Genomic DNA, 26,156 nt, shown 5'->3' with positions numbered 1-26,156 from the left:
GTAATAGCCTTTTATCTCCAAACAGACAAATTTAGTTTAAACACTATCAAATAGTTAACAGATACCTCAACGCTCCTTAATATTTTGGTAAAAGGTATTCTTTTACTCAGACTTACAATATAGAAAACTCTTGTATGTTCAAAGATAAAGGGCAACAGTCTTATATTCTTGTCACTCTTTGCCACCTGACTGCAGTCAATGGCACTGGATAGGTATGAAGTAAGTGCCCAAATTGGTTCCAAACGTGGACTACCTAGTTCAAAAGTGCAATTGGTTGAATAGTTCTAAAACTAGATGGTAGGCCACTATCCCCACCCACAAATGGTGGACATATAAAAGGGACAGTCCTAGATTTTTGAACTGGGAACCTAAAATTAGGCTCTTAAATCCGTATTTAGACACCTAAGTAAGTAACCTGAATTTCAAAAGTGCTGAGCGCCCAGCAATTCCCAATAGCATCAATAGGCCCTGTTGCGTCCAGATGCACAGGTTCATTAACTGAGATACCACAGAATCTCAAATCCCTGTTATTTTAATGGGAGTGTGGTTTTTGTGTGTGTGACTTAGTACAAAACCCTGAACTGGCTGGCAAATGGGTGGTTTCCTTTACTCCCCAAATACATGAGAGGAGGCCATCTAACCTGTTTTCCCTTTTATCTCTCCCCCGCCCCAAGTCCTTCAAGACCCAGGTGAGGAACACAAATGAGCCTCACACCTCTTGAAAATACTAGAGGGGAGCCATTCTTCCTCTTGCAAAAAAAGCAACAAAATAAGCAGAGGCACCTAGGGACAAGGTCACAAGGGGGAAATGCTGGAACCTCCTCTGTCACCCTAGAGACAGGGATGTGGGAAGTCCTTTACCAAACTCTTCCACACTTCAAAAGATGAGCAAAGGGTTAGAGGTGAGGAGGTTCTTGTTGTATCCAGACTAATTTGCCCCTCCGTAACATTTATAACTGAGTACTTCAATGTTCATAACTTACAAGAAAAATATGTTTTTTTCTAATCCAAAAAGAAATAAAATTGGAGTACGTTGCACAGCTTGTGGGCGCAAGTGTTCCTTCAGCTAATAAAACCAAGAAGGAAATTCCAACCAAAGAAAGTTCTCTTCAGAGCTTTTCCTAAACCCAATGTTCCTTCCGTTTTCAGGTTCGAGGCAAACAGTAGCCCCAAACTCTCTTTCCTCGAGGTTTAATAGAAATTGTCAGTTGTCTCAGTGGTTTTATCTGCAAACCCCTCGATGCTGCTGTTTGCTTCTTCCTCCTCCCTTTATATACTCCAGGCAGGTTTCCTCAGAAGCCAATGGGCTCCACTAGCTTCCGAGCTAAGCCCTGCTTGCTAACCCTTGCCTCCAAGTTTTAAATGTCAGGGTTTCTTGATGCAGTTCCTTCCTGACAGTCCCAGGGCACAGATAAGTATGAGGCCCTGCCACATACCCCACATATGAACTTTTTTTGTTTTTAAGATTTGAGAGTAACTTGAGATGCTTGAGAAACTGTAGAACCATTTGCAGAACATGGTCAGACATTCTTCAGGATTACTATACAGCTCTGGCGATGCATTGCAAACCACAGTTGCCAACTTTCATGTAGTAAATAAGGACCTCAACTTTCACAATAAGCCAAAAAATAAGTTAATCCCATTTCAAAACAAGGCCAAAACAAGCTAATCCCTAAGAACCCCAACACCCTATGTGACTAGATCCCTCTAGTGTGCAGTCTGGGACTGTGGTGGGCCCGCTGTGCATCCCCGACTCTCTCACCCTCCTGCCCCTGCTTGTCTCTGCCTGCTGGGAGCTTATAAAAAAAAAGAAGCAACAAGCTACAACAAGCAACAAGCTACAACGAAAAACTAGGCAACAAGCAACTCACAAACCAATGAAGCCAAAAACAAGCCCAATTTATGCATTTTTTTTTTTTTGCGGGTTTGGCATGTCTGCTGCAAACTCTATGCTATTTCCTTTCCCCAGTCCACATTTTTCTATATAATGAGCTTTATAGTTGTGCTATTTTAGATTATCTCTACACACCTCCATTTTCAAATATTACAGCACATGTACCTTACACCAGTGTTTCTCAAACTTGGGACGCCGCTTGTGTAGGGAAAGCCCCTGGTGAGCCGGTTTGTTTACCTGCCGCGTTCACAGGTCCGGCCAACCGCGGCTCCCACTGGCCGTGGTTCGATGCTCCAGGCCAATAGGAGCTGCTGGAAGCAGCAGCCGGTACGTCCCTCAGCCCGCACCTCTTCCACCAGCTCCCACTGGCCTGGAGCATCGAACCGCAGCCAGTGGGAGCCGTGATCGGCCGGACCTGCGGACAGGGCAGGTAAACAAACCGGCCCAGCCCACCAGGGGCTTTCCCTAAACAAGCGGCGTCCCAAGTTTGGGAAACACTGCCTTACACACTTTTCAGTAGTCTCCGAAAACTAGATAAAACTAGAACCATGACTACATTATCCACAAGGTATTTCCAAGGAATACTGCAAATACCTGAGAAAACATTTTGTAATTAACCAGGCAAAGTTGGAAAGTATTTAAGGGTGAGCATTGAATTATTAAATACAACAGACGCTTTTGAGGATCTATGCCCAATGATACACGTTTACAGTTAGAGATCAAGAACAACAATAAACCATAAATCATTTTCTGGCTGCCCTCTAACAAAAAATAAACAAAATGCATCTTAACACTGCAGCCATGGTGCATGGTACTTACTGTCATATGAAATGGGGAACTGGGCATCCTTCTCTGCCAACCTGTAAGTATATCTACCTATACTTATTAGGTATATCTGAGTACCAAATGCAAGTGCTTAGAGCCTCTAACGTCACCAGATCTGCAGGAGAAACCTGGTGATGGATTCAGGCTACAGGAATCATGTGCTGATCACAAGAGTACTCTCTGCTTGTTCGAACAGAACAGGATCCGCCAACTAAACTGAACCAAGATTCCCCCCAGCCATATAAAAGAGAAGCCTCACAAGATACTACTTTACTTACAAAAGAGAAAGACCTGCATATGGTACCTTCCTGTCCTTGGGGAAAATGCTGTGTGAGAACGAAGAAGGGTTATTGCTAGGAGTGAAGACGACACGTCAGTACCAATACCCAATATTTCACCCTAGCCCAAAACTCTAAAAAGCTGGTAGCACTGCACTGTTTTGTGCCCAGTGCTTTTCACAAATATTTCACATTAGTGTGGTATGTTTTTCCAAATACAGTGATCAAGCTGCAGCATGCTGAAGGGAACAGGAGAGGGACTTTTTGATACGGTGTTTCACTAAAATTCTCTCTCTCAGCTACTGCAGAGACAAAATGACACCACGAAAGAGTCACAATGAACTGTACATTGAAAAAGTGGGAAAAAAGCTTAACTTGTATTTTGACAGCTGTGACCAAATATGATTTTAATGCACCAAAAACTGGGTTAGCAATTCCACAACAGTCAAACTATTAAAAAAGCCAACTGTGTTTTACTGTCATCACTGTTCTAGCCAGAAAATAAATAAATGAAAACTATCAGCATTATTGCTGCCACAGCTTTAATAGTCCTGCATTGCCTAAATTTTGGAGAAATGTACATAAACTGCATAGGGTTTTAATGTGAAATAATATTCTCACGCCTGTAACAGATAACCCTTTCTCAATACATTCAGTGCTGAAGCTACACCAATCCACTGTTATGGTTGGAAATTTACACATACAACAGACATGAAATTCAAATTTGCAACTGTAGCTTGATCCATTTGCACATACGGTAGTATTTTGTATTAGTGTATATGCTGTTAAATTTATGCTTTCATATTTATGCCCAATTTAGCCAATTTACAGTTGCTGCAGAAAGCATAACTTTGCATTTCTTGGCTGTCATGGGTGTAAATTCTGAGTCATAATGTTCCATTAAGGGTGGGTCCTCCCCCCATCAAATTTCACTTTCTTTTTTATATTCCAGTAAAGAGGTAAAAGTACAAACACGCAAAACAATTTTGATGTCACAGACAAATATATACAGGATGGCCCTGGTCCTGCAAAATACCTTCAATTCCCAGTAACACTCAGCACCTTGCAGGATCAGGCCATTTTCCAGCATACAACCTGAGTTATTTCGCTGACCACACAATTACCCATTCAAATCAATGCTTGAGAATACTGTGGACTAGACTGTGGAATTTAACCAACAGGCCGGATTTGGGGGTAGCACACTGCTTTACTCTCCCAGGAGCAGCTCTGGGAGAGACTGTGCTTCTAGAGGCAGGATCCCACACTGAGGAACCCAGATGTAAGAGGAGCAGACATGATGTACCATCTTTGGATGGTGCAGTTTGTTCCCTCCTCAGTACACCTGTGCAGCTTTCCTTATAGCAATGGCTTTCCTTATAGCACGGCCAGGTACAACCTACCCTATATTTGAAGGTCTGCTATATGAGGTACATGAATACCAAAGAAGTGTTTGAAAAACAATTAAGTGTGACAAACACCCTTTTCACTGTGCTCTGACAACTCCCCCGTAGCCAAAGGAAATTTCACCAATTTTGTCCAGTTTACTTCATTTTTCGGCCAAGAACAAGCATAGTGAATGTAGTCTGGGCCAGGGAGCCCAGCCTACAGAGGAGAATAGAGGCATGGGGCACATGGACAACAACTTCTCAGAGGCTTGGCAGCCGTATTGTCAAGTCAAAATTTTCATTTTTTTATTTTTTGCTGAGAAGTTGAAAATTTCCATGGAGCCTCCCCCATTTTCAACCCAGCTCTGTTCATTACAAAAGCCAGGGACCCTAGACATAGTTTTAGTACTTGGTGGCTGATCAGAACTTTTGATTCCTAAGCCGCATTTAACAACACATAAAAAATGCTGGCACTGCCCTTCTGTTTCAGATGAGGTCCCAAATTAAAGCCAGATCCCACCACAACAAGCATTTGTCTGTTAATTCTGTTACTGATTTGAATGTCAATATTCACCAACACATTGCATCAATCAAACAATATCCAGGTTTCCATTCCATTTATAACAGTTAATATCCCCCTCACTTGGGTGATACAGAGAAGGGAATGTCAGATTCCCCTCCTGAGATCAATACCATGAAGAACAATTGCACATTTGGCAGCAAGGGCTGATTTGTTTGTCAGCAGCAGTCCACACAATTAAAACAACGTTGGATAACAAATAGCTGCTGCTTCTGATCTTGGCAAACACTTCTTTCTCCCCCATTTTTTCCCTCTCCATACAAGAAAATATAAGGAAATATTTTGTGGTCATGAATCAGCACTCAGTACCTTAGCCACAACACTGCCTCCTCCCCAGGTGAAGTAAATCTTAGCAGGAAAAGCTACCAGATACAAGGACTTTTTGAAAGTAAGAGTTGATAACATGATGATATCGTATATCAGGCTCCCTGGAGGTATAACACAGGAGAACATTTAAAAGTATGTGTTCTGTTTAGGCTCCTAGGTTTCCAACTAACTTCTTCCCATCCCATTCAATCACCTACCTACTCCATTGCTGCTGAAATAATCACAAACAGCATGAAACACATACATACTTGTTCTTTTGTCACAATGAAACCAAAACCTAACAACAGCAAACAGCGCCCTTCCGGAACATTGATGCGGTTATGGTTCATTACAGAAGCAGCCACCTAGCTTAGAGGAGGTGGAAAGGGCAAGTGGTGTTCAATATGACATTGAAAGATTAACATGTGGAACAACTGAAGGGACGTTCAAAGTGTTATAGATGAGCATATTTCAGCAGCTCCAGCCTAAACCACAGCAAGGACGGACAAGAAGAATGGTGCTCTAGCAGAACTCAGATGTGTAGTCAGTGGGGCTGGTAAACACTGAAGAGGAGAGCGCAGAATGCACAAACCTATGAGATATCAGGAAGGGCTGTGCTCCTAAAACTGAAGGCTGTAGAACTGAAACAATATCTTACTGCACTAAGCACCCGTGCATGTTTGTCATTCTAGACAGAACATAGTAAATATACCTTTTAAAATGGTGTGTTTAGATAATATTTTAACATGTGGCTATCTGGGAAAAAATGGGACAAATTACAGAGATCATCTAAGAAAAAATAGCTGCTGCCCGGCTGTCAACTAAGAGAGAAGTCACTCTTTCCTTGAAAATTCTGTATATTAAAAAATAGTAATAGCCCTCTCCCACATATAACCCACAACAGACCAGTCTTCACACCCACGTATGAATCATCCTTTCTGATCCATGTTAAGCCATTTAATAACTTAAAACGTTTATGAGATTAATAATCATAACAACCGGAAAAGGAAGGTAAGGTACAGTATTCATGCCACCACATGGACACAGGCACCCATGGACAAATGCTGTGCATCTTGGCAAAGCACGGCACAAAACAGAAATCTAAAACATTGTCTGACCTGGGAGCTTCTGTTTGGCACAGCAATTAATGCGTTTAATATTTTAAAAGTAAAACTGTACCCCAGCTGTCATTTTGGGGACCAGCAAAACACACACACACAAAATAATACAATGGGGGGAACAATTCATACTTTTTACTGAAAAGTACATATTGAAAATCCTTACAGTATATTAATGTCAAGTTCATGTTGGCACAAGAGTAGAACATACAGAATTAAAGTTCAGTTATAATCTGAAAAGAGGCTGGGAAAATGGCATCGGGGCATTCCATAATTATTGTGCCTCTGACTCCAATTCAAATGTGCTCAGCCTGCACATAAGAAAGATGGGTTTGCCAACTGCCATCCCTGCAAACTCAACATGGCATCTAGAAGTTCTTCCCTGCTTGTGCATTGTCACCAAATATAAAATATTCTGCAGGCCAAATTAGACCCCGTGTGACAACTATGAACTGAATTCAATGGAGCTACTCCAGATTTACATCTGTAAATTGTTTGGTGTAAATAAAAACAGAATTTGAGCCTATAAAGAGAATTTTTAAGAAGCTGGGCATTGAAAGTACATGGGCTGTGTTATATCCTGATTTGGCTTCAAGAAATTCATTATTAATAACAACAGAGACAATAGTAATAATACCACCTAGCCCTTCACCTAGCACCTACCACTTTTCAATTAAGAGTCACCCTTTCCTGATACTTAGAGATTCAAACTTTGGTACCATTAAGGGTCAACCACACAAAGTGTAGATATCGGTACAAAACCTAGCAATTTTCTAAAATAAGGGCATGAACCCACAACTTTCTGCACAAGTGCAGTCCCACAGAAGTCAGTGGGATGAAGTCCTAATAGCCCAAACTCTTCACAAGATGTACTGACTTTCTGCAATGAGATCCTGGGCAACAGTCTAATCACACTCTCCTGTTACTTGTGGCTCTGAGAATGAGCTTAAATATGTGTTGAGAAAGTCCATTAATATTCCAGGCTATTGTGCCTTTCTAAAGTTAGTTGAAATAAACATAGTGCTCATATTCCTTACACTATTTTAAACAATGATTTTGTTATTTTAAAAGTTAAATTTAATCAAACTTATTACTGTTTTACTTCTCTGAATGCAAAAAGCATCTTGCTTTTTAAACAGATCTTTAGGGTCAGATAATTCAAAAAGCTGGATGGACTTTATGGAACCTTCCACATAGAAAAAAATCACTTCTATTTCTACTACAAAGTAATTTTTATACTCTAGTAAGTTATAAACAATTGAAGGGGGAAGGGAATAATAGAGGGGTATACATAAACGAAAGGGCCAGTTTAACCTTAACTAAAGCATCAACATTATACTGTATACAACACAGAAATACTCACATGCACCGCTGCAATATACAGACACAGTGCTCTTTCGGAAAACTTCCCAAGAGCAGTAGCCAACATGCAAAGTGTCACAGTTACATTACTAGTCAGAGGACATTTAGTGAAAGTAAAATTACTCTTTTGGAACACCAAGCAATGTTTCAGTTACAGATATTTTAACCTTATACTTCAAAAAAATGCAATCAGTTGTTGGGGCCAGTGTAAATGAACATCTTGATGTGAATATGGGGGCACCAGCACGTTAATGACATTCACAGGTGACACTGAACTAGAAGGTGTTTGAATATCACTGAGGACAGAGGGGTTCCAGAGAGATTAGAAATATGGCCAGAAAAATCAAAAACAAAATAAGATTGCAAATTATATACAAGTTTGAAATGTGAAACAGCTGTAAAAAAGGTCTGGTTCTATGCTTCATACCCAAGGGGGATACAGATACAGGGCAGGGAGGCGACAGTCCCTCTCTAGACATCACAGGTTAGAGTGCACTGGGTATACTACTATCAGGTCAGTAGGCAGCTCAGTTACAGAAGGATACCAACAAACTGGAAGGTGTTAAGAAAAGGGAAGCAGAGATGGTTAGGGACCAGGAGGAACTGACTTCTGAGGAAAGGTTTAAAACTCAGCTGGTTACAGCACTATAAATTGTTCTGTATCTCCCTCTTCACAGCATATCCACAGTGCAGTGAATGTCTACGCAACCCCCTCCCAATGAAATTCCCTACTACAACCAGGAGCTCCTTTCTAACCTATGGCCCACCAATCACCATCCAAATTCAAATAAATAAATAAATAACATTTTTAGTATTTGTTAATTACTGGTAATGTGCTCAGTACTGGGCAAGGCAAAAATAAACAGCCCAGGCCATGGCACAGACAAGACTAACAAAGAGACCTAGAAAAAGGTGCTGACTTAAAATTCCCTTCCCCATCTTCTGAGTTTCCTATAAACCTCTTGAAAATGTTGGGATGGAGAAGACGTTTGACAAGGGCTCCTCTGGCAACATTAACTCTACCACCTGAACATATACATTCTGTTCATGTGCCTTTCTCTTAGGCCAGTGGGTCCCAAACTCCAGTCGGAGGAGCACTTAACTAGTGGTCTGAAGAGCTAGTTGGTTATATGATGCTAGCTCTCCTCCTGGTTTCAAGCAGCTAAATATCATTAAAAGACAGCTACAAGCATATCCATACTTTTCTAATATTATTTGCCCATTTAAGCAATTGCTGTGGGAATCATATGCAATCACAAGTGGCAGGGGAGGTGGCTTTCCCAGTAGGGACTTGGAAGGGGTATGAAATGGAATGGACTCTCTCTTTCTCAGAAGCTAATCTCTGGGGACAAATTCTGGTCCCCAAACACAACTAAGTAAATGGGATTTGCATATGGGAGAATAAATCATAGAGCCATAGGGTTAGAAGGGACCACAAAGGTCATCTAGTCTAATCCCTGCCAGGATGCAGGATTTGTTGTGTCTAACCATCCAAGACAGATGGCTATCCAGCCTCTTTTGGAAAACCTCCAACGAAGGAGCTATGACAACTTCCCTAGGCAGTGTGTTCCATTGTCCTACTGTTCTTACAGCTAGGAAGTTTTTCCTGAGAATTAATCTAAATCTGCTATGCAATGAAACAGAATCCTTTTCCCGCCTGGCTGAGTGTAAGCATAAACTGCCCTGCAGCTGCTACTGAAGCAGCTCCATACCTACTGTGTCCCTCTCCATAGGAGTACTGACTATTGGCTAGAGATTGCTCTCTGCACATTGTCTCCACAGGCCATCCCGCACAAAGAGAACTGCACTGGTTCCATTGCGATTGGGTAGAAGGCACTCAGGGGTGGGAAAAGGTGCATAAAAAGCAAACAGTTAAGCAAGAAACATCATATACATATTGTCATAAACAGTTAGTTAAGGGTTAAGGTCTCTTTTACCTGTAAAGGGTTAACAAGCAGTACCTGAGGAACACCTGACCAGAGGACCAATCAGGGACAAGATAATTTCAAATCTCTGTGGAGGGAATTTTTTTTTTTTGAGTTGAGTCTCTCTTGGGAGTTAAGGGAGTCCAGACTTAATGAAGTCCTCCCAGGTTTCTGCAATACTTTTCATCTATTCAGTCTAGTGAGTATTAGAAAGGTGTACTAGTATTATAAGTTTATTTCTACATTTGCAGTTGTGTGTTTGCTAAAGGAATCTCTTTATTTCTATTGCTGTTACTTTGCTTTTACTGAGAAAGAAAGGGGGAGGGGGAATTCTCTCCAGGTTTATAGGTTAGACTCTGTGTATTGTTCCATCCTGGTATTACAGAGATAGTGTACTTTCTTTTTGTTCTTTTAATACATTCTTTTCTTTTCTTTGGACTTGGTTAATTCCTTCTCTTGTGGGAATTCAGGGGAAGGGGAGGGGGGGAAGAGTGAGTTCCTCCTGGGTTTGATTCATGGAGTTGAATCGGTGTGTATCTCTCCAGAGTAGGCTAGGAGAGAGAGGGAGGGGGGAAGTGGGCTGCTTCCCTTTGTGTTGAGATTCAGGGAGATTGAATCTGTGTTCCCCAGGGAGAGTTTTGGGGGAACAGGCAGTGTGTTATCCACTTTAAACGTAACTGGTGGCAGCAGAACCAGATCTAGACTAGGATTAGTTTAGAGGAGCTCATGCAGGTCCCCATCTTGGAACCCAAAAGCTCACTGCCCTGCAGCTGCTACTGAAGCAGCTCCATACCTACTGTGTCCCTCTCCACAGGAGTACTGACTATTGGCTAGAGATTGCTCTCTGCACATTGTCTCCACAGGCCATCCCGCACAAAGAGAACTGCACTGGTTCCATTGCAATTGGGTAGAAGGCACTCAGGGGTGGGAAAAGGTGCATAAAAAGCAAACAGTTAAGCAAGAAACATCATATACATATACTGTAAGTCTCAGACCTGGACTTTTCTAATAACTACTTAGCATACCTGGGGGGAGCTGGCAATACATTGATATACTCAGTAGAAACGCAATTTATCAGCAGATTCTACGGGCTGGATTTTAAGAGGTGCTGAGCACCTGCAGCTTCTACCAAAGTCGATGGTAACCTGGGGTCGGCATCTCTCAGGCTCAGATGTCATATTTTCTTGTTTTTCTTGTTTTGGTACCTACTTTTTCTTGTTATGCTTAATAACAACCCTGAGATCAATTGCTCAGTGGGATAAAATATTTCACTTATCAACAATTCCCATCAGAGCTTTATATATAAGTAAAAAATGCAAGTCTTAGAAAACTGACTTAAGCAACAGGAAGACATTCTTTTAAATATATAGCTTAACAATATAACCAAATCACATCCAACATTTTATTTTAACTCAGAAGAAAAATATCATTGGGCACATTCTGTTGATAACATTTCATTTTCCACTCATTACGTCCCACCAATTTGGAGAGCTGTTTTCTAAGCAGCAGCTTCTCCAGAACACCCAAGCGGGACTTGCACCAATAGTCTGTGGACATCCAAATACGCAGGAATTACTGCACTAAGAACCCTGTGGCCAAATGCAGCATGTGTAGAAGCTCTTCTATGCCCTCTAGCAAGCTGTAATGTTTAAAAAAAACAAAACAGCAAAGAGATTTCCAAGTGATGGTGCAACGTGTTTCCTTGACAGATGCAGCTTTACACAATGCCCTGGACACTGCTAAAGCTCTAGTGGAATGAGCCTTTCTAGTAAATGGGAGGAAAATGCCCCCATCCCTGTAAGCCTCTCAGACACGAGCTGATCTGTATTGCTTAGGATATGTTACTATATACGGTGCCATAAGAGCTATGCTCCCTAAGGCTCATGGTCTGAGCATATCCGTGATGGCTCTGAAATACTAATGGAGATTTCCAGCGCCACTAGAATGGCTACACTTCTTCCTCTGTTTGGGGGAAGCTTCAAAACTAATAGCAAAATGTTTGGTCATTAAAAGAATGTCCAGCCTAAGAAGCTATATGTGAAGGAAAGCAACTAAACTGACAGTCTTCACTTTTTTTCTCTTATTTAAAAGGTGGGGGGAAAGCCTTTCTAATTTCCTTTTAGAAGGAAGACAAACATTCCTAAAGCAATGTCCTTGTTTCCCTCAAAGTGACTATACTCAGATATAGGAATCGAGTCCTCTTAACCCAACAACAGACCAGGGCAAAAAAGTGCATAAAATGAATAAAATGTTTTTATGATCAACAGCAAAATCTAACAAAAGTATAAATGTTACGTGCTCCCTCCCCGCTTTATGAATAAAGAGAAACCTCTGTACGCTAGAGCTATGTCTTTTACAGGTTTTTCCATTCTACTTTTCAAAGCACCAATAGGAAAATGGGTTGAATATTACTGTATTAGGAGAATATGTTTAACTTGGAAACAAACATGCAAACTAGATTTTAAATCTGTGTGAAGGTGCTACAGGATGGAAGTAATCAATGGTAATTAATTTATTTATTTTTAAGTGAAATTGCAAACAATCCCTCTCCAGTCTACAAGATCTTATTATTATTATTATTATTATTATTTACATTTTGTTCCCTGCCGTGACTACTAAGTTTCACTTGTACCACATTCCAGAATGACAAAGGAAACAGGAAAAGGGTATTACAATATTGATATAGCTTCTTTTTTCCCCATACCATGCCTTGTGTTGTTTGGCTTTTCTCTGTAGCCTAATTCTTATTCTGATCAGAGAAGTAGTAGCTGAAAACCAGATTTTTATTAACACCATATACATCCAACGGTGCTCATGCCCACACCTACATCCATACAAACATATGCACAATCCCCTCCCATTTTCTAACGATACCTTTCACAGCTGAGCTGCTGTGGCTAATCATGATGATTGAATGGGATTTGTGGATGGATATTAGAGCACTCTTTATCAAAAGCTCTTTGCAAGATGTATTTTTGTGTAAAATGCTTCCACAAATGTTAAAATAGCCATCAAGTAAACTCATCTTTGATAGAATCCAAAATACCCTTCTCCCAGAGCATAGGTAAAAGGAACATAGAGTGGTATTAAAAATTCTCTCTCTTTCTTTATTTTATAATGTATATACATGCACACACACACATCTAAATAAATTCACATCTCTCTCTCTATATATATACATGTTTATTCATAAATGAAATGTCTATGCACGCTCACATACATAAAATGAATCATTGACATTATTATTATGGCACCTTAAAAACTAACAAATTTATTTTAGCATGAGCTTTCGTGAGCTACAGCTCACTTCTTCAGATGCATAGAATGGAACACACAGACAGGGGATATTTATACATACAGAGAACATGAAAAGGTGGAAGTATTAAGTGTTAAGTTCTCCTCACACCTTCTATGGGCCATCTTAATTATCACTTCAAAAAGTTTTTTTCCTCCTGCTAACGATAGCTCATCTCAATTGATTAGACTCTGCCTGTTGGTATGCATACTTCCACCTTTTCATGTTCTCTGTATGTATAAATATCCCCTGTCTGTGTGTTCCATTCTATGCATCTGAAGAAGTGAGCTGCAGCTCACGAAAGCTCATGCTTAAATAAATTTGTTAGTCTTTAAGGTGCCACAAGTACTCCTGTTTGTTTTGCGGATACAGACTAACACGGCTGCTACTCTGAAACCTGTCATGATTATTATGGTAGCACTTATGGGCTCCAAACCAGAGATCAGGGTCCCATTGTGCTAGGCAATTTACAAACACGGAACATAAAGAGCTTACAATTTAAAGGTACGTCTACACTTACGGCAGAGCGTACAGTACGGTCACTGCATGCCCAGCTAGCACAAGTATAAACAGCAGGATAGACGATAAAGCACAGCTTAGCAGAGGGCCCTACATGCCAGAACCTCAGGGTATATACCCGACACAGTTGTCTACACACACAAGCAGTGCCTCCAATGTCCAACATTGTTATTTTTACGCCCACTCCCCCCACACACTGCCAGAGCCTTTCCCTGCCTAAGTGAAAGGCTCTGGCAGTGGGGAGGCAGCAGGGAAAGGTTCTGGTGTCTTTCTGCTGCCAGGGCCTTTCCCTGCTGCCACCCCCCGGCAGAGCCTTACCCTGCCGCAGTGAAAGGCTCCAGCAGCGAGAAACTGCCAGAGCCTTTCCCACTGCTGGAGCCTTTCCTTGCCATGTGTAACTAACTACGCACCACAGTGACAAGTGTGGGCACAGCCTGATATTCACCGTGGCATGCAGCTGTACTGTACATGCCATCGCAAGTGTAGACATCGCCTAAGTATAAGATCAGAGACAACAGGCAGATACAGAAAACAGATTAGGAGAACACAAGATAACAATGGGGCAATTACGAACAGGAGTGGAAACAGAAGCTCACAGAGGTGAAGTGACTTGCCCAAAGTCAAACAGCAGATCAATGACAGGACCCAGATAGATAGGACCCAGATGCTACGCTGAACTCCGAGTGCAATCCCTTATCCACTAGACTGGAATTTATTCTAGTAAGAATTGACATAAAATGTTACAGGCCCACCAGTACCACAGGAGACTTTTCCACATACCCATTCCTTTATAGAGAGTAATGAATTTGTCCCTGAGAAGTGCTGAGCACCTGACTTCCACTGAAATCAATAGTAGTTGGTACTCAGAGCCTCTTGCAATCAGCCCTAATCTATTATTATTTTAAAACTCTGTGTTTATCCCATCAGTTGATAGTAATTTAAAATGAGTTTTTAACATATCGCTGATGGAAATTGCTCCATGGTTTATTTAAGCACTTTGTCTAACCATTATGCTTCACTATTTAGGATGTTATAAAGACGGGGTTGATGCATTCTGCAGCAGAATTATTCATTTGTGAGCTATTTGTTTTAAAGAATCTCAACTAGTCAAACTATGAATGTATGAGGTTTAGAGATCAGATAGCACTGCAGTACATTTATTTTTTAAAGCTCCTTTAAGCTTTTGCTAAGTACCCATTTACGAAGTAGCAGACGTACTGTTGTTTGGTTACATTTGCTTTCACCTTAAAAAAATAGAAGTAGCAGAATTATATGACTGCAAATAAATCTGTCTATTGTATCATTCCATCTGCAATACTACAGTGAATGTGTCAGCTCTGGCAATTGTTAATTCCTTGGGTCAGTTTCTTCTGTTATTGTTCAAAAGTCCCTGTCAGGAATCTGGAGGGGATATGTACAGGATATTATACTTAGCTGCTAAGATTTGAAGCCAGGTATACTGCCCTGGCACCCCAAATATGGAGGACTATGGAGGCGCAGAAAAATATATAGCCAAACCTGTGTCCTGGGGTCTCCTTTGGCAGTTGCTGTGCTGTCCTTAGCTCACCTAGTACAACTGTGACCTTTTTGATAGAGGTCAAAGAGAATGTAGTGGAAGTTTCTGCTGTTTGGAACACTAGTAACTTACAAGTAGAGCCCTACAAATCCGTGGGTATCTGCTTTATAGCCGTGGACCATTTCTGTAGATAGCAGCGTGGATGAGGATACAAATTTTGTAGCCCGCGCAGGGTTCTGTTGGTAAGAGCCATACGGGCAGCTGTGTGGAACCGCGGCACGGATCCTCCACCTGCCCTGGGCAGGCAGGGACACTGGGCAGGGGGCTGCTTGGGCACCACGCCCAGGGCAGTGGAGAGTCCGCCGCGGCTCCCCACAGCTGCCTGCCTGGCTCTTATCATGGCCGGGCTGTGGTTCCAAGCCAGCTGGAACCAGGTCGGGGAGAGCCACACTGGCAGCTGTGGGGAGCCTGGGTCCCTCCTCCTGCCCTGGGCGGAGGGGTTGGGGGCAGGGACACTGAGTGGGGAGGCTGGGGGCAGGGACACAGGGAAAGGGCTGGGACACTAGGCGGCAGGGTGCTTGGGCCCCCGCCCAGGGCAAATGGAGGGTCCGTCGTGGCTCAGAGCTGGGTGGGAAGCTGTGGGGAGCTGCAGTGGGCCCTCCACCTGCCCTAGGTGGGAGGCCTGAGCAGCCCCCCCGGCAGCTCCACAGGTCTGCCCCCTTCCCCTGGCCTGGGCAGTGTGGAGCCCAGCCAGGGAGACGTGGTGGATGCTCCACCTGCCCGCAGGACGGGGCAGGGTGGGGGGGCTGAGAGCAGCCCCTGGCTGTGTTCCTGCCCCCCAGGCTGCTTGCCCAGCCGAGGGCAGGTGGAGGGTCCACAACTGCGCATGGGCTCCCCACAGTTGCCCACACAGCTGTCCCCAACCAGGCTCTGGCAGGGGGGATGCCTCAGAGCCTAAGCCTGGCCCCCAGTGTAGAGCCCTGCAAATCTGCTATCTGCAGATTATTTTTGGCACATTAATTGTGTGGAGGAATGATTGCAGCTACATGGTGTGGGAAGAGACATGGAATCGGATCCCAAATCCTTAAGCATCAATGGGAGCCTTACTTTTGACTTCAATGGGCTTTGGACCAGGCCCACAATGCACAGGTGCATTTTTCCTCTGAAGGTCACTCTTACAAATTGGGACCTGGGGTTCGGGGGTTCAAAACTTTCAGCAGATGGAGGGTGACATTTGCATCTAAGTTTTCCCCCTTCTCCCCTTCCTCAAATTCTTCCCACCCATTCCACTTCCACAGGATTCTCTCTCTCTTCCATTCAGGCTTCCTCCTCAGAGGTTCTGAGTCTTCAAGGTGGGGGAAGTGGGAGTGGAAGACTGAAGTATCTGGCCAGCAGACTTCTCTCCCTGCCCAGACTACTCATGGCCCTCACGGCTTTGTGACAACTCCCCTGCTGTGGTCTGTGCTGTTAAATAAGCAGAAGCAGAGATGGGGAGTAGTCACAAAGAAATGAAAGCACTGAGCGAACATGTTGGCTGAGGAGAAGGGTTTCAACTGCTGGTTTCTGGCTGACTGTTCAGCCAAGACAGAGAACAGCTCCTGGTATCAGGTGGGATGGAAAGATATTTTCTGTTGCAAGCTGTAAACAATCCTGGGATTTTGGCTGAGACTGTAGGCAAGTATGCAAAGGCAGGGGAGCATATGGCTGTTGGACTACAGGTTTTCATCACAGCAGAGAATTAATTTCCTTAGTGAGAAAATATAGAAATTGGTCCAGCTTTTAGAGCTACTTACAATTACAGCTGTTTTAACTCTGCAGTATATTCTGACCTGAGGAGATGCACAGTGGCCTCATAAAATGCAGCTAAGGAAAGCAAGCAACTGGGAGAATGACACTGCTCCGTTCAGATTCAGAGAATGTATTTTTTTTCTTCTAAAATGAAATGCCTAGCTGGGATATCAGAGCACAAAGCAGAGAACTCAGTGCATCTAGAAAGTACAGCCTACATCTTTAGTTTCCAGAGCTCAGTCACCAGCACTGCTATATAAATAACTAGAAACTGGAAAATCACTCTAGCTATTGACATGTGATAATTAAGCAGAGGGGATGGGAATACAAGAGTTTGTGACTATTTTAAGGTTGTAAATGACCAATAATTATTTAGCATGTTTGTGAAGAACATGGGAGATTATCTGTATTTTTAAAATTAATGTATATTTACTATTGGTCTACTATCATGATATCTGTTACCTGGCTACAAGAGTTAATGTAGTCCAGGGGGGAGGGGTTACACTTCTGCAAGAAGGCAGACAATGGATGTAGATAGCCCAGTCATTGATATTTATCCAAACTGTCAGACACACTGAGGCACTTTTATTATAGTACAAGCATGCATGCAGGAGAGGGTTAAACTCCTCTGCTGTTACAAAATTTACCGAGCTTATAAAGTTTAAAAAATTAGCATTTACTTAAAATACCCTTATTTGGGAGTATCAGTTGTGACATTTGCAAGCTACTTTTTCATACATGGTGTTTCCTTTTATTGTTTCTGGGCAGGTCTGCCTGCCTGTAAGACCCTCCCTTTGCGGTTTGCATGGATAAGGCTCAGCATTCTAGCTGAGCTCTGATATAGACAGACAAGAATTGCAGAAGTTAACCTTTGTTCTATATAGCAATTGGGTTTGCTAACAGACCTGGGCCTGAAAGGCAGGGGTTAGGATGCAGTTTGCTTCTGACCCTATGGGTGGGGTCTGGATCTTAATTGTTAATAACGCCTTATTGTTTACCAAATTGCCCAATACAACTACTTTTATTAATTTTCCATTGCTAATATGCTGTTATACTAGGCCATGTTTCACAATTATCAGTAATTATGCCATACCAGCTATCCTATGTCTTAATATCAAGCTGACCTATAATGGCCTAATGTTAATTATGCTCAGCTAATTCAACATGGACCCCTTAAAATCCCTAACAATTCCCTCCTTTTTGATGCCAAATCAATGGCATCAACTTCCTCAATGTGAATATTAATTAAGGCCTGGACCTCAAAACTTGTAGGCTCATTTTATAGGGTGCTTCCGGGTTTCAGGCAGACACAATAACAAAAAACAAATATGCATGGACAACCCTCCTTTTGATAGTCCCCACTATATGTACCTAGAGGTATGGAGGGCTAGAGGGTTTTGATAATGTAATGGGCTAGGCATATCAGGTGGCTTGATTTCCCAAATGTCTTGGTGAATTACCCAATCTCATATGCATGCTTCCCACGGGCCTGGCAGGATTCGGTATGTGGAAGGTCACACTTTCTTTAACTGGTCCATATGCTTGGAAGGAGTACTGTGAATGCAGAATTTCCAATTATGCCTTCATGACCACAGGTCAGATGGTACTCCTGAGATGTCTGTAAGGGCCGTGGGCAAGCCTGGTGCTCAAGATCACTCTGAATGGCCATTAGCTGGTCACTCAGGAAATCCCAAACATGCCAGATCCACTGCAATTCCTTTCCAGCATCAGTGATATTTAATACCACCTCTTAATACCTTTTGGGTCATAGAACTAAGGGCTGAAATAACGTGCAATCCACCCATTCCTGCCTACACCTGAGTTAACTCTTCAGGCTGTTGGGTTTCACAAATACTTGGACAAATAGCGGCAATTTGAAAGGGAGTTAACGGTAAAGTAAACCTGATAGTTCCTAACGTGGCATTAAGTATAATTTATTTGAATCCCTCTGGGTCTCTTTTCGAGAATACTGTAATAAGGTACAGGTGATGTTATCTGCTACAGGGATGGCCTCTAGGCAGGAAAACAGACTTTTCCATGAGTATCGTGGCAGATTCAGAAACTAGCATTTTATCTACCTTGTCATAGAATGCATCTATGTCAAAGATTGTTTCCTTACACAGTTTGGCTAGTTTGTTTGCAAGTTCCCCTTTTCCCTCCACTGTCCCTACATACTGAGGGTGGTGAGCACAATGTAAATGCTGCTCAATGTGGAGAGTCTTGCAGACTTGCTGCATGTCCTGACCCATAAAGTGGATACCTCGGTTACTGTTTATAGAAACAGGAGACCGAATCATGAATAAAAATCCTAAACAATTTCTTTGCTACTGTGATGGAGGCAGCTTCTGCACAAGGCAAGGCTCCAATCCATCCAGAGACTATACAGACACATATGCCTATGAGCAACCTATTGGCATGTTGATAAAGTCAATCCAGATATTCACAGACAGGCCCCACAGGACTGGCTTACCACTATTGTGTACTACTAGTGTCGTGACACCAGTGTAATCATCCCTCCTTTGCTCACGTGGGCCAAACCATGGGTCACATGAGCAAAAGCAAAACAACAAAGTCTTTTGGCCTAGCGGCGACCATCCAGCTGCTCCATCAGCCCCATCCCACCCTAAGTTCATTAAGGAGGAGAGTTTGAGGAACACTACAAGTTTCATTTTCAGGTAGTTTTGGCTATTCTTGAGATTTTCGAGTCTTAATTCACTTAGCTGTCCGGCAGTGAGGCAGCAAGGGAGAGGTTGCTAGCACTATCACCTTGCTTGCTTGGAGGCTTTATTATGTCCTCAGGTGGAAAGGTTGTGTTCTTAGTAAGATTCAAAGGCTCAGTGGGTTTGTCAGCAGACAAAGGAAAAGTTGCCACATCTTTACCCTGTCCTTTACTCCTGTTGTCTAGAAGGAGGAAAGATAGACCGCTCATCAGTCGGAGAGCCATTACAGTGAGAAACATGGGCAGGTAGTCAGTTCTCGGCACTTCACAGCAGTGTTGGTAATTAACAGGATTTGATAAGGGTCTTTCAGAATGAGGCCAGAGTAGTTTCTCACTGGTGGACTTCCATGTAGATTCAGCCTTCTGGTTCCAGCAAGCAGCAGAGCTATTATATATAAAAGACCTAACACATTTCATTAGTCTCTTGCAATAATTAAGCATTGTGTTATTTATTAAATGAATGTCCATCTGAGCCAAAGCCAGCAGGGCACTGTTGATAGTTGCATTGGGTGCCCTGGTATAAATTTTATAAAAGCTTAATCTGGCCTTTCAATTGGGAGTGGCCTTCAAAAGGCATTTAACCATACTAGATCTATGAAGTTGCACAACTTGTTATAATTTTTTTCAGTACATTAAGTTCATAATCACTGTTGCTACTCACAGTTTTACAGCAGTTTTGGCATTTGTCTTTTCACAAGAGAATACTTTACTAAAACTAACACATACTTACAATTACAACATTCAAACAAAATTAATCTAAATAATTTTCCTTACTGATTGCAGGCAAAACTGAGGAATTACTTAAATTACTCCCCATATTTCCTGTATTTGTTCTATAGACAGGTCAGGTTTTAATGGTTTTTACCTTTTAACTTCTGTTCTTAAATACATGTTGATTTTTAAATGGAAAACACAAGCCATTTTGGCTTTTCTTTGACAACATAACCGTTGATTGCATAGAGCCACCTTAAGGCTTACTACAGCTTCTATTTGCTATTTGTTACCAAACCAGATTCAAAATCTCTTACCAAAATTTTATAACACATTAAATTACCTTAAGGATCAAATATTAAATACCAAAATTAACACTAGTTTCTTTTTGTTTGTTTTTACAACCCCAAAACAACACCAATTTATTATAAAACAAAGATTGTACCCACCATACGTGTTTTTTAACAAAATTGACTATCTTTTATAGTCAAATAATTTTACTTATATAACCTCTTGCCTGGATTATTCACAGACACTCCCAAAGGAATGACTGCAAAGAAACCAAGATTTTTCTTTTCATAACACCTTCTTTTAATATTTATACATAGTTTTACTGCTTAATTTTCTCCAATAACTATAGAGTTAACTTTTAACTTTCCTTCTTTTAACTTCCTCAAACTGCGGTTGCCTGCTTGTATGGGCCGATCCCTTTTCTTTTTTTTTCTTTTCATGGGCACAGGCATTGTTTCACTACCAATTTAGCAGGAGGGCGGGGCTTTGACTTCCCCCATCTATCTATTTACATACACACATCACATTTTGATGCATATTATTTATTAATAACATTTTTATATGTCTAGACTTAATACAATCCTTCTCTGCCTCAGCACTGAAAACAACAGCATGAACAGCACAGTGAAGTGGTCCTGCTGGGTTTAGACAAATTTCAGCCAGTTGGGCAGCCCCAATGTGCTCACAATGCCCACAGGGAGGAGAGACTTTAACCAGCTGTTCCTGTTGCAACGAGGAAGGGCTGGGGTCAGTCTGCTCCTTCAGAGTGTCCTTCTGAAAACCTGCCAGGACCTCATTGTGGATCAGACACATCCAGATACACACCATTTGGGGTACAACAGATTGCACAATTTAATTCACAAAGCAAATCTTTTGATATTTCTTCAGTGGAGGCCGGGCAGCAGCTCCCTGCCTACTTTAGGACCATAATGAGTATATATATATGGGCAGGTGTGCCTTCTCTGGCATGGGGAATACTAGATTTAACTATAAAACACTTAACAGACATGCTAGCACAGTGGACAAAACATACAACAAAACACATCACACCCCTTTGCCTCTCTCACCAGCAGTCAGGGTGTAACGCTCATTATTTCAGCATTCACTGGCACATCTACGGGCTGTTAGCTTCATTTACTGAGCTAGTTTTACGGCCCCTCCACTGTCTGCCTATTGCTGACGGGAGCTGGCCAACCTTATTCTCTAAAACAACCTTCACAATACAGGCATGTGTACAATCCCGTCAAGGTCAAAACTTCCCTTCAGGAAATTGCAGTTTTGGATCATTTCTGGTATACCAATTCCATTTTCTAAATATTTACACGTCGACGACCTATAATGTAACGTACATATAGACTTTCGATCCTGGCCCCCCCCATGCTCACACACACTTCACTCCAAGCCAATCACACCAGGATGCTAACTCGGGGGTTACCACAGTCTACACACTATGGGCCCACTCGGCCTGCCCTTTTTCATGGCAGGAACACAAGGAGCAGGTTCCCAGGCATTTTCCCTCTAGCAAACCTGCAGGAAGGCGGACAAGGGGCGGGCTGACAGAACAAATGCTGCAGTAGCGAAGGGAAGGGAGCTATGGCTCGGGGGACAAAAAGGGACTCTGCGGCCTCTTACAAGGCAGTGCTCAAAGAGCGGTCACAGGGCCATGGGGATATGGAGGGTAAGGGACACAGGATAGGGAACAACACAAGCACCTGACTGGTTAGCCACTTACCAAAGCCTGCCAGTCAGGAAGCTTTCAATCTCTCTTCAAGCGGGTTGTGGCTTGCTTCCACAACCAACAACCCCAGCTCTAATAGGCGATCAGTTTCTCCGGACCCAAAGAGCGTGGTCGAGGCTGCCGGCACACACACCTTGAGACTGAGACTGTAGCTCAGCCTACAGTAGCTCAGCCTAACCTGACCTGACCTGACCTGACCTGACCTGACCGGCCTCAGGTGCGTCTGACCATGTCCCAAGGTTGGATCAGCTTATGACTTACCCCCCACCAGAGCCTACTACGGTCTCCTCTCAAGCCCCTATCAGCAGAGATTTCAAAAGGTCTCTTACTCTCAGATGGGGGATGTCATCTGTGGATACACTGAGGCACTTTTATTATAGTACAGCATGCATGCAGGGAGAGGTTAAAAAAACTCCTGCCTGCCTGTTATTTATTTTACAAAGCTTAAAAAAAAAAAAAAAATTAGCATTTACTTAAAATACCCTTATTTGGGAGTATCAGTTGTGACATTTGCAAGCTACTTCAGTTTTTTCATACATGGTGTTTCCTTTTATTGTTTCTGGGCAGTTTTCGTTGGTAGTCTGCCTGCCTGTAAGACCCCTCCTTTGCGGTTTGCATTGGAGGCTCAGCATTCTAGCTGAGCTTCCCTCAGTTCCTTTCTCTGGTTTCTTCATCACCCCCTCATGCCCCTGATATAGACAGACAAGAATTGCAGAACTTAACCTTTGTTCTATATAGCAATTGGGTTTTGCTAACAGACCTGGGCCTGAAAGGCAGGGGTTAGGATGCAGTTTGCTTCTGACCCTATGGGTGGGGTCTGGATCTTAATTGTTAATAACGCCTTATTGTTTACCAAATTGCCCAATACAACTACTTCATTGTACAAGACTCTTTATTAATTTTCCATTGCTAATATGCTGTTATACTAGGCCATGTTTCACAATTATCAGTATTCTCCTGTTGGCCTTTCGATTATGCCATACCAGCTATCCTATGTCTTAATATCAAGCTGACCTATAATGGCCTAATGTTAATTATGCTCAGCTAATTCAACATGGGGCAAGCGGGACACAGTCTGGGGCAAGTGGGACCCCTTAAAATCCCTAACATCAAGTAAAGGCATCAAGACCTGCTGCTGCCCTTTTTGTCCACGTTTAAGAGGGACACAGCTGACATGATCCTGTTGTGCTGAAATTGCCAGCCAAAGGCTATTGACTTGCTAACGATTCTGACCTAGGTAACAAACACAGAGGGCTGCTATGAATGGAAAAAAATCCCAGGGCAAAGACAAAAGTTAGAATCTGCTGTTAAAACTCTCCAGCAAGTGAATGTAGAAGACAAGACTGGGCAGAAGGAGCCAGAGGTGCAGAAGAATCCTAGACTCTGTGGAAGACAGTGACTGCTATCCAAAGGATGTTCAGGAGGGGTGCAGAATCTGATTGAGGGTCTTGCACACAGATGTTTGTTATTTTTCCATAGATCTGTATAACTCTGGTGCTTTGTCTGTGAGAACAATTTGTGTGGTTAGAGGTGCCTTTGTTAAGTCTCTTCAGTACCTGCTTTAACTGTCCCCAAGTCCCCAAAGGATGAAACAGTAATTCAGAGTACACACAAGGGTAGACCACTGGAGAGGCATGACTGAGACCATGGTTGGGGGGGAGAGGTGCGTGCACACGCAGCTAGGGCAGCTGGGCTACAGTCTGAGATATTCCAGGAGCGGGAGTTAACAGCTATTCTAGGGCTGGTAGTTAGAGGCTCTTTACATCTTCTCTCCACACTGATTAGCATGTCTGCACAGGGCCAAACATAATTTGGCCCTTAGGTAATATAGAGACAGCATCAAGAACTGATAGCTGAGGGAAACCTCTGAGCTCAGGTCAGACTTCTTATACCTTCCACTCCATATCCAGTGGGAACCAGGAGCTAATAATATGCAGAGAAAGAAAAAAGTTTTAAAGGTATTTGGAATGTTCATTAAATTGAAAGGTTGGATACAATTCCAGTAGGTATATTTTTGCACTACTGAACTTGTGGTTGTATGATACTGTAAATGGATTCTCCGATTCGATGGCAGAGTTGCCATGGTAATTAATTTTTCAACACTAATCACTATTGGAATCATGCATAGTTTGTTAACATATAAGCTATTGGTCCCAGGTGATCTTGATTTAGCCCCTTTATTAAACTCCCATGTACCTCCACACCCGAAAATGCAAAACTAAATTTGAATGGTATATTTTTGAGTTATGGAGCAAAGCATATACTATACCCCTCCTTCCCGCACTGTCTGAGCTGCAGACATTTTGGGGGAGATTATACCAATTTTAAGAGAGTTACTATAAATCTATGTTACTCTAAATCAGACAATTTCTTTCCCTACTTGACTTGTGATGGGAGATGATACCTAAAAGGACAGGTTCTCCTTTTATGGCTTGCGACCTTGATTTTTGCGACCTCCCATTTGCACCTATGGACCCACATGCAAATGGGTCCATAGGTGCTAAAAATACGGATCCTAGGAGTACTGCAGCACCCTCTAGCTTGAAGTGGTTTCTATCATATCCAGAGTTTACAGTTTGGTTCAATGGCTCTCAGCACCCCCACTATACAAATTGTTCCAGCACCACTGAGTGGGTCAGAACTGGATAAAGCCTGAGAAGATTTTCCAGTTTATTTACTTACTAGAAACAGGGAAACTGCCAATATATCACAAAGTCAACTTTAAAAAAAAACCCTATTGCCTCTCTTTTTCATTCTATATCTAGAATAATCTTTTCGTCATTTCTTTCACTCTGTGTATTCTCTGGAATCCACTCTAGAAATGTTGCTTTTTTGCCTCTCACCTAATTTATTTTACCTTTCAATGTTATTTCTCACTTCTTTTCCCTTCTCTCCTCCATTTTTAAACCACCCTTTTCTTCCCTCCCCCAGCTCCAGCCAGCCCTCCCAATCCTCTATCCTTCTTTAACCACCCTTCCTTAGTCAGGACTGGAAGGCAGGTGCTGCACACTCTCCTCCAAAAGCCGGCTTGATGAAATACCTTTCCCTCATGCAGTTCAGTGATACCAAGTGGTTTCAAAGGCTTTCGAATATCTATTTTACATTTTTAAAGCATTAAACTGTCATGATTTTACTCAGGATCATTTAAAACCATTTTTCTGTTTACCATGAACTCAGTCCTGCAAGATGCTGAGCACTCAGTTCAATCTTGCAAAGTGCTGAGCAATCTAGCCGCGATCCAACGAGCATCCAACCCATTAAGGACATGCTTAACGTTCAGCACACGAGTAATCCTAGTGACTTCAGTGAGATTACGCATGACCTTAATGGTAAGCATGTGCTTAAGTGCTCTGCTGGACTGAGGCCAGAGAGCTCAGCATCTTGCGCCTACTGTCATGACTCATGATGCTAGAGGCCATGATGATTGACAGGTTTCTAGTCCAATAAAAAGGCTGAGTGTGAGGTCTCCTTATTCTGAGCTGACAGTAGAAAGTGTCAGTGGTTCCCTTCCCCCGCCCATTGGTGTGAGAAGAAAAGGGAGTGTTCCATCCTCCTCTCCATCCCTTCCCCCGAAGATGATGTACAATACACGATGGTGTGGGGTGGTGTAAAAATTTTATTGATACTCATTTGGGGTGATCTGCAAAACTCACTCATAAGAAATGCAACATTTCCAAATTTATGCCAATAAAATTTTTATGCCACACCATCACGTATTCTCTATATGTATCTACAAATATGTGCTCTGTATACATCTTCAATTACAATAAAACTAATTAGCCAATAAGTCACATTTGAAGCTGTAGCTCAAATGTGCAGACATCCAAGTTCAATTTACATACTAATGGTTGCATATTTGCCTTTAATAGATGTACTATTAGAAAGCAAACATAATAAATGGATAAC

General features: G+C 42.3%; 1 protein-coding gene across 4 annotated transcripts in view; it reads right to left on the bottom strand.

The window, feature by feature from the left end:
- FARS2 (phenylalanyl-tRNA synthetase 2, mitochondrial) overlaps nt 1-26,156 on the bottom strand; it is a 324,031-nt gene that overhangs the window by 103,101 nt on the left and 194,774 nt on the right. The gene's annotated exons all lie outside the window — the stretch shown is intronic.

The sequence above is a fragment of the Mauremys reevesii genome, linkage group 2, assembly GCF_016161935.1.
Source record: "Mauremys reevesii isolate NIE-2019 linkage group 2, ASM1616193v1, whole genome shotgun sequence".
Classification (NCBI taxonomy): Eukaryota; Metazoa; Chordata; order Testudines; family Geoemydidae; genus Mauremys; species Mauremys reevesii.
Note: the sequence above shows the minus strand (reverse complement) of the source record. Positions and strands in the feature narration are given on the sequence as shown.